Genomic DNA, 12,652 nt, shown 5'->3' on the forward strand with positions numbered 1-12,652 from the left:
GTCATTCCAGTCACGATTTCAGCACCGTGGACTTACGGGTATTTTATTATATTTGCGAGGCTATTCTAACACCCCTTCAACCTTGGAAACCCAACTCAACCCTCTATTAGGGTGACACGTTAACACCACCTCCTTAAGGTCACGTTGGTGGCAGGTGTTAACTGCATGATCAGACTGATATCTTCATTATGAAAAACTAGAACGTTTGCTAATGAATTGGAAAAACGTGGCTCAAACCCAGCTCACCATGCCAACCTGGCCAATTTCGGTAAAACCAGCACGTGCCCGCTCCGCATGAATTATTTAAATGATTAGCAAATGCCGACGTACTTGGCTTGGGTCTACAGACCGTAGTCGATTTTTCAATTGACAATCAAAACCTGCTACTGGCTCAATAAATCCCTTGGATTAGCATATTTTACATATATTGTAAAGGGCGCCCAATGTGGGATACAAACAAAGATGCGTGCATAAGATAGTCTCAAAAATTTTTAAAAAAACTTCATTAGATATACAATAATATGGAGTTTTCTCCTTTAATTTGAACTAATTTTAGATCATAGTTATATTTAAACATAGGCCATACATAAAGATACAAACAAAGGATCTGTATCCTATTACATAAGAAGGACGCTCTTCTCTCACCATTATCAAGAATTGAAGTAATCTCAGATACTCATCTTACCACGCTTTTTTTGGTAAGGAAGGTGAAAAACATTTCCACACAAAGTGTCTCAGACAGACTACCAGTCAAAGCACCTGCCGCGTCTTAGACTCTAACCGTTTGACACATTATCTTAGGCCAGACCTATTCAGTATAGGAGCAAAACCACGTGAATGCAAGGAGCCGCAGCTACCCTGGCATCTCTCCTATCCATCTTCCTCCTTTTCGTCTTAAGAACACCTTAAGTGTAACGTGCCACTCGGCTCCACGTGTCCGCGCTCTGCAGCATGACCTGCATTATGGTATCCGGGGAGGCATTGAAAGGAAAGGGGGGGGGGGCTCCATCATCCATCGCATTCTTGCAATAAATGCAGTCGGACGGCCGTGATTTCCGGACTGTATGCAGGTAAGATTGAAAATATCTACATCCGCTGAGCAGCTAGGTAAAGTAGTAGTCAACCTCACCATGCTTTCGATTGAACCACCACTGCATGTCTTTTATGAGATGCGCAGTTTACCCACCCCTCAAGTCTCTTTCCCAAAACTGCTGCCATGCGCAGAAAGTACGATCTCTCTCTTCACAAGCGACAGCTTCCTTATTTCTTTCGCCTTTTCTGAGGTATATAAACCTTCGCTCTGAAGAGCGTTCGAAATAACTACCGGTATCATCATTACTGCTGGCACCGAGGCGGTCCAACAGACGACACAACTCGCAGAGCTTGCAATGCATCTCCTTACTGAGGAAGTCACGACTAAACCGCAAACATCAGCAAGCGACGTCTGCTGGAGAAGGGACCTCCGACATTGAACATCAGCCGACAAACCGCAAACATTCTAGCCGCAGTTTTGCCTGCGGTGTTATGAATCTGCTCGAAAAAACTCATCTTCGTGTCTATCATAATCCCGGGGTGTTAGTCCACCGATTTCGACAAGAACATGGTTTCACTAACCCGAATAGGGAGGACTGCGAAAAACCGTATTACCATTCGCAGTGTGTGCTGAGCTTGCTCCGCCATGTGTGTGGTAACCAGTGCCGCAAAATTATTCGGTAATGGTAATTCTTCTTCAGGACAACGATTTTGACTTTCTCCAGAGCTAGGGAGAATCCATGTTCAACCATCGATCCGCTTACTCGCCGTATTACCATTCCCAGTGTGCACTGAGTTTGCTCAACCATGCGGGCGGTAACCAGTACCGCAACATTTTTCGCCTATCCCACGAAATAGGATTGATCAGGCATATCGGATTGCAGGAGAGTATCGTATAAGTCGTTCCAAAAGTCTGGACCGAGGATAGATCTCTGAGCCACCGTCGAGTTCATTCTGCGCTGCCTTTCCGGGGTTCGTATAGTAGGACACGGTCCTTTAAATAGTTCCTCAATATCCACAATAGATAGCCAGGAGTATGCGAACGATTTTGCGGTGCCTCAAGTATGTGATACCACCTTAGAGAATTGTAGGTACTTGTTACGTCTAATGTCGTAAGAAGCATCACTCGCCGACAATGGAGACTGTGTGCCTCAACCAGTTTTACCGCTTTGATCATCTCCCCAATGGCATCAATTGTGGATTGCCCCGATCTAAAATCATATTGTATTATTGTGTAGCCTCCCGCAGCATGTATTGTGTCAGTCAAACTTGCCTTGATGAGTTTCTCAAGCTCCCCGCTGTGCTGAACATACTGAGTGGATGGTACCCTGACGGCGCTTCGGCTCGTCTTGCCATTGCTTATTAACACAAGTCCGGCATCCTTCCAGCGGGAGGGAAAAGCACCCGCTGTCAAAGATGCGTTGAATACGCCGAGTAGCAAGTTCGGCTTGTATTTATATACGAGATTCAACTTACGGTGGGAATACCATATGGTTCTAGTGATTTTTTGTGCTTCATGAACAGAACCGCCTCTTCAAATTCCTTTGCAGTAAAGAATGGATATTCCTCATTCCTTCATCGATAGAGTCATCTTTGATAATGTCGACAGGAAGAAGGGACTGCACGATTACTTCCACCTTCGCTGCTTATGGAACAGGCAGACTGTTGAACGCCGAGTTTTTTTAGTAACCAGCTTATACCCAAGGCTTCAGGACTCTCTGTCATCGTCATTGATTAGCTCCTGCCAGGAGCATGCCTTCTGCTCGTTGATTTCGTGGGGAGCTCGTATTTCTCTTATATTCTGCGGATTTAAGCGTCACCTCGTTTTGGCCTCTTATACGCTAAGCAATCCGCTGAAGTCTGAAGGAATTCCTTCGTAGACTTGCAATTTCAGCCGTCCAATAGTACACAGGTAATTTCCCGGGATGTAATTTCCTTTTGGGAGCCAGTGCATTACAAACTGTGATAATAAGGCCTGGGTCTTATCGTTGATTTATCCCTCTTGGGAGAGCTTCGACAAATTTTGCAACGTAGATTTTCCCGATGTTCCACCAAGAACGTGTTTGCGGACGTCAGGGCATTGGGAAAAGGCGTTTGCCACTTCGCAGGAAATGTACTGATGATCACCGACCGTGAACTCTTCCTGTATTTACCACATCCGCTGTCACTAGGGACTCCATAGCGAAAGTTACGTTAGGGATAGTAGCCTCACAACTAGGGCGTCAGAATTTCAGACTGCTGCCGGTATTTGGAAAAATAAGTCCTGTCCACGCGGTAATCTCCATAATCTGCGTGCGTCGAGAATCTGGATGAGACATGCCCCATTCGTGGGCTCTTCTACTTAATCTGGCCGGCAGTAATGCTTATAAAGATTCCTCATAAGCTTCCTCCTAACTGAGCACAAGACTTTATTCTTCCTCTTGTCCTTAAAGCTCATACTTTTCCTCTTATATTATATACATACATATTATTAGACAAGTTGGAAACCAGAAACTCAGTGCAAGTTGGTTATCATATAACGCATCATCGAGATTTTTTTCAAAGTTAGCTTTTGAGAATGCTACCTTTACGTGACCTCTTTGCGGCAGCTTCAACGTCCGGCCAGTTGAGTAGGCAAGCCAGGTAACGAGTGAAAGTGGCGGTAGGCCCACGTGGAAAACAAAAAGAATTGCTTCAAACGTCTTTGTGGTTGGGGTGTCCAGATTCCGGCACATATGCATACAACTTGCAGATAATTCCAACGGTGCTTCCCAACATCGTATAGATCAATCTGCTTACTGAATACAATAGGCAAGGCTCTCGACCGGATAGTATATAACCAATTGTCTCTAATAACTGAAAACGGTAGCTATTAATCAAATTAGCGGTTTGATTTCTGAAAGGCTCATTCGATGGTTGATGCGACTAAAATGAGTTACGACCTTGCTAGGGAAGTGTCTGATGAAGGAGAATACTACGCTTAGTGAGCCTCGACATTAAGAGCGTGTTCAATTCTGCGAGTTGGACCCGTATTATCGAAGTCCTCATCGCGGCATAGATACCAGACTATGCGTTAGATAGGAGGAGGTGTTCCACAATGGTTCCTTCTCAGTTCACTGCTATGTTTTACGACTCCCAAACACCTGCGCAAGTAGTTGTCGGCGAATTAGCAAGTGACGTCGGGGTGGTCATAACATCCCATCAAAGGTAAAGGTCTTTGCGAGCTAGAGGATCTGAACGTAAAAGTCTTGGCTTCAGGACTTCGGGTTGAAATTCTCCAAACATAAAACAGATACTGGTACTTTCTACAAAAGAGCATCTGTCAACACCACCACCAACACTAGAGCCCCTAAATGCTTGGCACTTGGTGCTAGCGTTAAGGAAAATCCGGCATCTGCTGAGATTGTGAAAACTCGGAAATATTTCGAAAAGCAGCCATGTTCATAGATAGAACTTGAGGACTCTTCTGCCCTAAATTTTCAACTCTAGCAGTAGAGCTCACAGATGTTAAAGCGTCAACCTCACCTCAAAATTAAAGTGCATTTTCGAAAGAATAAGGATCAAACGATATGTTCTCTGTGATAGAGGATACCATAACCAAATAAAGAGTATAACATAACCAATCATATACGATAACCAAAAGAATCGCGAAAATACAATCCTTTTAGATTCCCGATCATGGGAACATAAAGAAGAATGGGCGAGTTGACGCACTGGCCGGGCTGGGCTCAGCTCTCTCTCTCAGTCCATCGTTGATCACAGTTGAGTCCCGCTGCTGACGATTAGAAGCGGAATCTATTCGCACTACTTAGCACATGCGCCAAGTCAAGGAGAATTTGACCCACCTACAAGAAGACTTGATCGCAAGAGCTTTTCGGTCAGACGCGTGCAAATGCGTGCACGGTTACGACGTCTGCCCGGAGCACTGGCGTATAAAGGACCATACCACCAGACTCAGCACACCCTACAATTCGCCTTGCCGAAAGTAAGGGGCAGGCACTTCTTTTGTGATTGCCTAGATACTAGGTAAACCATTCTTTGAGGACTTTAAGGAGATCTCCAATTGCAAGGTGGGAGAGCTGTTATCTTTCGTAAATACTGCAAGCGAGCTGTAGAAAACTGGGCCGGCTGGGCTCTGCTCCCCTTGCTGTTACCATAGCGGTTATAGTCTTGGGAGATTGTCGCATTGAAACGGCGCACCACAGAGTTCATTGGACTACTCGGAGCGGCACTGACATCAACCAAACTAAAATCTACTTCGTTTGGGATCAGATAACAAAATTCTGATGCAACACTGAGGACAGAATAGGAATAGCTCGAGCCAGTTGTCTCCGTATTACTCCAAACTTTCATTTCACCTGGCTTTTCATCCCTCGGATTCTCAAAAAGTCTTCAAAGTAGTTGAACAAAGAGAGTATCACTTAAAACATAGATGGAGAAGGAAACTTCTCAAAACCCCGGATGGAAATGTCTTTCAGGCTCATAAATCGAGAGGCTTCTGGACGGAAATAACTTACGAAACCCCAAGTTTAAAAGTTTATTGGGCACCGGAACTGCAATCTTCCACAGGCTTACTTTGTTGAAACCTGATGAATTTTAGGCCGTGAACCTTGGGTCCCACTTTGGGCGCCACTTATAATAATCGGACGGTGAGTAGAATTACTATTTGGATTAACTATGGTCAAAGGCCGCCAACACCCAAGTGCAGCTCGGCTAATGTGTGCCATTAAGATGCGTTTATACGTCTTTGTGCTAGTCAGACTCGGGAATTTTGTGGGGCTCTTTTGTCACTTTGTCAGTTTGTCAGTTTGTAACTAAAGCGGAAGAGACTTCGGATGAGGAAGTAATTGGCGGTGGATCTTCCCTCCTCGATTGCGGACGTCAGGTCGTGAGTTTTCCATCGCATGTGTCCTGAAACCTTCAAGTGATATTTCATAACATATGGTTGTGGGCGCTGTTTGAAAGCACTAGATTAAAGGCACATGAAATTTTTATCCCCCATTTATAGTGGTGATATGTAAGAGCTATCACTTTCTTATTCTTGGTGACCCGCTTCCTTATTTCTATAACTAAGCAGCTGTTATAACGCTCCTTCGAGATATGACTGACAATGCTTACCAGTATTTTTTGGATAAATGTGACGCTCATCATCTCCGTGAGTAGGTGCAAAGGTAAGCGACCGTCAAATGATGATTTCTCTCGAAGCTGATATCAGCGATTCTAATGCTGTGCACATCCAGAAGACAACTTCTCAATCTATTGCTGTCGGTCAGTCGAAACCTAACTAACATTATGGCAGGTCCTCTAGTCGGACAATGTGCAGTCCATCTCAAAGAGAAGTCTTTTGCAGAAATCAGCTAATATTGTAGCGTTGTTGTTACGGTAACCAAGATTATGTCTTTCGACACATTCTCAACGTAGAAGGATATCACTCACGGCATGTCTGGGCGTTCACAGTTCTCATCTTCTCACGTTTTGTAAACAAAACCTTAAAAAATGCACTGAAAACGTTAGGAAAAAACAAAGCGCCGTGTCTGAATAGAATACCACCGAAGTTACTAAGGATATAAAGTGTGGGGGAAGGCCAAGCTTCATAAGCCAATAAACATTGTTTGGTTTGAGCAAACTGCGCCAAGAGATTGGTGCAAAATTGTCAGGCATATCTAACATCGCTTTGGCGTATGTACTGTATGTACTGTATCGTCTCAGATAGAGGCCAAACAGAAGTCTCAGATAGAGACAATCGAAAGAGAGTGCCAAGCAGGCACCGGTGAAGCTTGATGAAGCAGTGAAGGAAGCTGGCTTAAAAATAATCGAAAGGAATACAGAATACAGAAGAAAGAGGCCAATCAGACAAAACGATACACTAAACGATTACAACTTCGTTCTTAGGCATAACTCTCACAAACGACGACAACGAATAGACGAAATCAACAGAATATTTTACCTACACTGCCAATTCTAAACAATAAAAATGTACCCAGGATAAGAAAACTCACAATATATAAAGCTTCCATTCGGGTAGTGATATGTGTACGATGAACCACAAAGGAGACTAAAAAACCAATACTTTCAAAAGTGAAGCCCACAGGAGAATCTCAAGTTCAGTGGGGGTGGACGGTGGATGAGGTGTGTGTAAAGCTGTCCCTATTATAGACGAACCAGAAGTCGCAACGTATATTAAGATTCGAAAGTTCTTGTAAGTAGAGCATATGAACGATAGAATAATTCCCAGGCGCCTAATCCAAAGCAAGGGCTCAGTGGACAATGCAAGCTATACCCTGCTCGGAGGAGAGTAGAGACGAAGACTTCGGAGGTAGAGAATCGACTTCGAACTATGTCCCCATAGAAGAAGACAGTTGATCCCGTCAACCACTAACTATTAACACCAAATGAGTACACCATGACAAGCCCAGATCATGTGGTACCAGGGCTTCCAGTATCATTCGCAATTAAGAGGTGATATATTGGCTCCACAATGATGGACCCAGGTTCAGCCTTCTCTGAAGGACCAAGATGCAGGCTTGTTAAGACCTCAAACAAAGATACCCCGGAAGGGCCCTATTCAACGCACCCTTAGGAGAAGATTTCCTTTCATTTTGAAAAGCCTAAGAGGGATGTACACCGACTCCTAGGTGATAGCATTGAATAGTTTGAACCGGGATTTCCACTACTTACTTACTTGCCCCCAACGGCATCGCTCAAAAACCATTTTTAAATAGGCTAGATCTTTCGAACTTATGAATCCTTATTTGGCACCTACTAGCCGTAACTAAGATAATACGAGAAGTATTTTTTTGTATAAGTCACATTTACACGGAGAGATAAGATAGGATAAATTTTCAATAGAATTTTGACAATAGATAACTTTTAAAGTGAAATTCATGGCACTATTCACTGTAACCCAATCAAGAAATAAAACCAATCAACCGATCACATGGGCGCTATTGTAAATTATTCGAATACTTAAAATTGTCTCATGGGTTTAGAGTTGCGGTCAACGAATAAATTTTCATATATTTGATATCCGCTTTTAAAAGATACATATTAGATAAATGTCGGTATTGTCAACAGCCCAGGCAAATAGCAACCATCTTTGAATGAATCTACACATACTCGTATGTATCTGGATGTAATCCATTTTACCGATAGGTGAAACCGGACAACCGTGTGTACATATCATATTATAATAGTAACATATCTATGAGTACAGCCTCTAAATTAATAGGTGCCTGTCTACAGCGCACTACACATATGCCACTCAATTATCTACATTGTATCTACTATAGTAGAAATGTTTTCTTATTTCAGAAAACCCCATCAATTTCAATAGCAAAGAATGATCAAAGCCATGAACAGGAAATGGCTGAATGCCAACGTATAATTGTGGGGTTGGCAGATATTTACGTGGATATGTACATAGATTAGCAAATTGATAGCAAATTGTAGATAAATATGATCAAAGATAAGACAAAGATTTTAATATGAGTGGAATCAGAATGTTAAGCTCTTGTCGAAATGTATATTTATGGTTTGCTGATATTAGGCAAATTTTAAACACTCATTACAGTAATCCTGAATGGATTTGCTTTAAAAGTGATGAATGTTTATTGATAAGGATAAAAGTCTAGAAAGTAAAATAAATAGCAGTCAACAGGTGTGTCTGAATAAAGTTCAATTTGTCGTGTCCCCATTGCGAGCGCTGGATTACTTACGTCTAGCCAGTTGACGTTTTTTACAAATGTTCATTTGGCTCAATCCACCTTAATCGTAAATAATCTACTTTCTGACGTCAAGGGATAATTTTCTATGAAATAAATCGAGCCGATGTGCGTAGAATCTCTAAATCGGGGCTCATTTTCAAGGAATCCTGTTCGTGTTCATGCTATACCATATTCCCTCTCAGTAATATCAAAATGCTTTTCTATCATGGAATATGCAACTTAAGGGGACTTTCAGTTCCAAAATCTGATAAAATCATGCTTTAAGATTTTTTTCTTGCAAAACCTCTTATATTTATGAAGAAAATTCCTTTTGCATATTGTTATGAATATCCTGAAGTATATAAAAAATCTGTTTGGTGCTTTTAATTCCTTTTAACTGCTGTAGAGGACATCTACTAAAAATACGTTTCAAACGGTGTGTTACTTTGCTGGCTGACTTTACAATATTCAAAAAGGATTCACTTGATGAGAGTCCTTATAATTTTTTATATATCTTTTCGAAAAATTCGAAGAAAATCCCCACTAATAAATAAGGGGGAGGGGCATTGTTTGAATAATTACTTCCTTTCTTGGGAAATCTTTGGATTCCTGCAAGGACTTCGATGTATGTATTCTTGGACCTCTTTACTATTCGAAGCCCACTTAGTTAAGGAAAGTCTACCTTTTTTTAATGTTTGTACATTTTTTTGAATGGTCTTTTGGGCTACCTTTACGCTGGATGCCTCGTACAACAGGTCGTCCACGAAAAAGCGTTCTTGGCTATCCAGCGGATATCCTTGTCAAGAGCATTATCATTTATTACTCGATAAAGCGTTCGAATGCTTTGCAATGGTGTGCAATCTGACCCGTAGTCAACCACTTTTGAGAAATATTCCTTTAGTGGTTCTTCAAGCTTTGCTCTTCACAAGATCCTGAATCTTATTTGATCCTCCGGCCTCAAAAATATTTGTCAGTAGATTTTAGTGATATCGTTAGCGTATACAATTGCAAATTTGCGGATTCTTCATATTTATATCAAATATGTGATTTTGCAACTTCGAACCGAGTGGATTACATCGTTTAAGTAACTTCATTCAATGTTTGACTGGAAGCACTAAGATATTCCGCACTTTTGTCGAAAAGACCTCCTAACAAATCACACAGATAAAGGATAAAATACACTTTTCCATTAGTGATTTCTTGAAGGTTCTTTGAAATGTCAAACATTGTTTCAAGATACAAATATTCTCTCATAAACTCATCTGACTTAAGCTTTTGATCTCCATTTTTTAGCCCCCTCTTTTCCGGTCCGAGATAGTATCGAACTACTTTACGATACGAATTCCCCACATTATCTCGCCGCCACGGGATTGGTACCACATATAGATCATCCTTCGTTCTATAGTCGTTTGTCGAATAAAGTTCCTCACAGAACTCATCATCTATGAGGTTAGAGTTCACTCTACTCAGAGGTATAGCCAGAAGGCTTTCAATTTCTGATCCCACCCTACCCTGGACACGTGCACAGATCGGACATTATCCAGCCCAACATTGTGTTCTAGAGAAGAAAACTATCCAATGTTTCTTTTAGGAGAAGTTACGCGTCCTCGGACGGCAATGTTTTCGCCAAAATATACCAAATCTACTGACGCGCGGATGATTCTATATTGTGCCTGCGTGTGTTCGCTTTAAGCGGAGGAAGCTCCTTCCGGGTCACGTGCTCAACCATTCTAACAATTACATCTCGTCCAAATAACTGGCACAGAGTACAAAAGTTTGAATCTAGATAGAATCGCTCTCAGGTAGATATATCTAGAACTTCCGGGTGATTAGATGGAAATACAAGAAATTGGTGAGACCCAACAGAAATAGTTGCTAAAAATGGAGGATGTTGGAGAGGCGCTCTGCAAACTAAGGCAGGAAAAGCAAACCGGGGAGCCGTTCAAAACCGGGTGGCGTGAGATTCACCAGGCCTATTCAGAATTTTACTTAGCCATAAACGCTTCCCCCCGTACACCACCTTCTCGTGGTGGAGTAGCATGTGGTAATTTACTACTACACTAAGGGTGTCCAAAAACACAACAAGATAGAAACAAAGAATTGTAACTCTCGAAGTGGTAAGAAGTCACAGACTTCGAATCTACCCACGAATTTGAGAAATGAGGTCGTGGCCGAGGTACGGAACAGCGGTTTGATTTTACATCCTGTAATACAAAGACGGAATCCAAGGAAAACGGATTGAGCAAAGTTCAATGAACTTCTTGGCGACAAAGTGGAGCTCCCTAGGCGACTAAGGACTTATTTTACAATAAAAATTCAATTGAACGTGTTGGACTCCCGCAACAGTACGCTATCGGGCTACCAACTAAACACCTCGCTGCCATCAGAGAACTAGCCTGGAACCGTTTAACACATTACTTCGGGCGAGCTCTCCCGGCTTTGGGGGCCTTCAAGTCAGGGAATGCCTTTCACCAACGGGATGGGAGGGGGCCCTCCCACCTTTCGCAAGAGAAAAAGATGTGTTCAGCGTCGTCCGCCACTCCATTGCAGAACACACAATCAGGAGATCGCGAATTTCCAATCCTGGGCAGGTAAGACTGAAAAAAGGAAGTAATCAATCACACCATGCTTTCGGTTCAGCCACAAGTTTAAACTGTCGATGAGCCGCGCAGTCCACTCGGTAAGGGTGCGTTAATGTTCTTCACGGGCAACCATCTCGCTTAAGTTTTCGCCCTTACATTGTAGATAGCTTTACGTTCCTTACTAAGGAGGGCAACGGGGATCACTCCCGCGGTCGTAATCATGGCCGGCTTTGAATTAGTGCGATAAGCAGACGCCACTCGCAAAGCTTCCCGTCTCTGCGCTTGAGCAAGGCGTTTACGATGCACCCTCTTGTCAAGGGCGTCAGCCCATACCTCCATGCCATAAAGCAGAACCGACTGCGTTGCTCCCATAAGGAGACGTCGCCTAGTAGAAAACAATACTCTTTTAGATCATACTGTAAGGAACTGGAAAATGAAAGGGATACTTCCAGGCTGTGCAGAGTCCTTAATAAGCTGGCTCACATTGGGGTCTCTTAGAAAACCGGGTGGTACTTTCACAAACTTCAGAGTTGAGTCTATACAGACTTTCTTGAAAGTACACCACCCGGGAGAACAAGCACCTGGCGTGGATGGCATCTATCCAGCGATGCGAAAGGAGGGTATAGATCACTTAGAGCAGCTTCTAAGAAATATTTTTCAAGGATGTATTGCTCTGGGCTACGTGCCTTCCTCTTGGCAGAAAGTTAAGGTAGTCTTCATACCTGCTTAACATTATTTTCGCTGAAATGTCTGGAGAGACTGGTTGAGCGTCATATTCACTAAGGTGGCACCCACTAAATAAAAAACAACAAGCTTACCAACGTGGATAGTCTTGTGAGTTTGCGCTTCACTCTTTGGTTTCAAAGATAGAGAACGTAACTTGGAAAGCGAATACGGGATAGGGGTGTTCGTGGACATTAAAGGGGTATTTGACTGTGGGCCCTTCCAAAAGCTCTGTGATGCCGCCAGAGAGTATGATATTGATGAAATTTTAATTAGATGGATGTACATTATGCTAACGAAGAAATTCCTGTGCGATAAAGTGGCTAACTGACAACGGAAGCGACGAAAACCTGCCATCGAGAAAGTGTGCTATCACCACTTCTGTGGTAGCATTATTTACAAAAAGGAGGAAACTGAATGGTCTTTGCCTTCCAGAGATGAGGGGTATAACCCTTCAACTCTCCGAATGAACTGAAATATCTGGAAGTTATTCCAGACAAGAAGCTTCTTTGGAAGACACATGTAGAGGTAAAAACGAAACGAGCTCTGACAGCTTATGAGCTGTGCAGACGAAATTTGCCTGGACATGGAGACTTAGGCCTGAGGTAGTAATGTGGATATATGTTGCTATTA

The 12,652-nt window shown here is 42.7% G+C and overlaps 1 protein-coding gene across 1 annotated transcript in view; it reads right to left on the reverse strand.

The window, feature by feature from the left end:
- Positions 1 to 12,652, reverse strand: part of LOC119647888 (putative phospholipase B-like lamina ancestor) — an 88,507-nt gene that overhangs the window by 39,173 nt on the left and 36,682 nt on the right. The window lies entirely within an intron of this gene.

Source organism: Hermetia illucens, chromosome 2 (assembly GCF_905115235.1).
Source record: "Hermetia illucens chromosome 2, iHerIll2.2.curated.20191125, whole genome shotgun sequence".
NCBI classification, from domain to species: Eukaryota; Metazoa; Arthropoda; class Insecta; order Diptera; family Stratiomyidae; genus Hermetia; species Hermetia illucens.